Below are 879 nucleotides of genomic sequence, written 5' to 3'. Positions count from 1 at the left end.
CTTTATCGGTCTATGCCACGCCGTGTGGCAGCTTGTATCCAGGCTAGAGGCGGGTCAACACCTTATTGAACTTGTTACTATAACTCTGCAATAAATTATTCAATTGTTCTGAAATTTTAATCATTTACTATTCTGTACATTGTCTTCCTATCAACCAATTTTCGTTTCAATTGGACAATTCCTTATTGGTGCATCAATTTTTTTGTTATAGAGTGTATGTTTATTCGGATAAAATACGTAATTTTGTATGATTTCGTAACCTATAATATCCTTTATGCCAATTAAATAGCATATTTGAGGTCACACCCTCGAACCTCAAGATAGAATCCTAGAATCAAAAGTTATTCAGGGTTGTTTTTTTTTTAAATTTTGCTCACTGTACATTGTCTAAGATTACTCGAAAAAAATACAGTTGCTTTTGGTATTGCTTTTAATAGGAAAACATTATACAGTAAGTAAGTTGATAAAGTTTGAATTTTACAATTGCAAGTTTTTTGTTCTTTCTAACATTAAAGATAACATCATAACTTGATGCATCAAACTAATTATAATGAAACATGCATTATTTACTAAAATACTATTTAGAAAATTAAAAAAGTACCCTCATAAATTTTTATTAATATAAGTTAGGAGTTGCAAAGCATCTAATATTTTGTATTTTCTTTTATTATAGTTGATGGAATATTTGAAATGGATGGCAAAGCGCTATAAGATATTTCGCTGAGCAAACTGAAATTGAGTCATATCTTGGGACAGTTTTTGATCTGGAAGTGGTTATTTTAAATTCAAACAATTTGTGTGAATGTCCTCTTATCGGCAATTTATTTTTTCTTTGTTTTGTGTTTGTTGTGTTTTGTTAAATTGCTCATTGCTTTTTAT

At 29.1% G+C, this 879-nt stretch overlaps 1 protein-coding gene across 1 annotated transcript in view; it reads left to right on the top strand.

Moving 5' to 3' along the window:
• The window catches only part of LOC107454434 (cuticle protein 10.9-like), a 6,922-nt gene extending 6,043 nt beyond the window's left edge, over window positions 1-879 (top strand). The window contains exon 4 of the mRNA XM_016071635.3: window positions 674-879. The gene's annotated coding sequence lies outside the window, so the exon portion shown is untranslated. The remainder of the gene's footprint in view (window positions 1-673) is intronic.

Source organism: Parasteatoda tepidariorum, chromosome 2 (assembly GCF_043381705.1).
Source record: "Parasteatoda tepidariorum isolate YZ-2023 chromosome 2, CAS_Ptep_4.0, whole genome shotgun sequence".
Lineage (NCBI taxonomy): Eukaryota > Metazoa > Arthropoda > Arachnida > Araneae > Theridiidae > Parasteatoda > Parasteatoda tepidariorum.
Note: the sequence above shows the minus strand (reverse complement) of the source record. Positions and strands in the feature narration are given on the sequence as shown.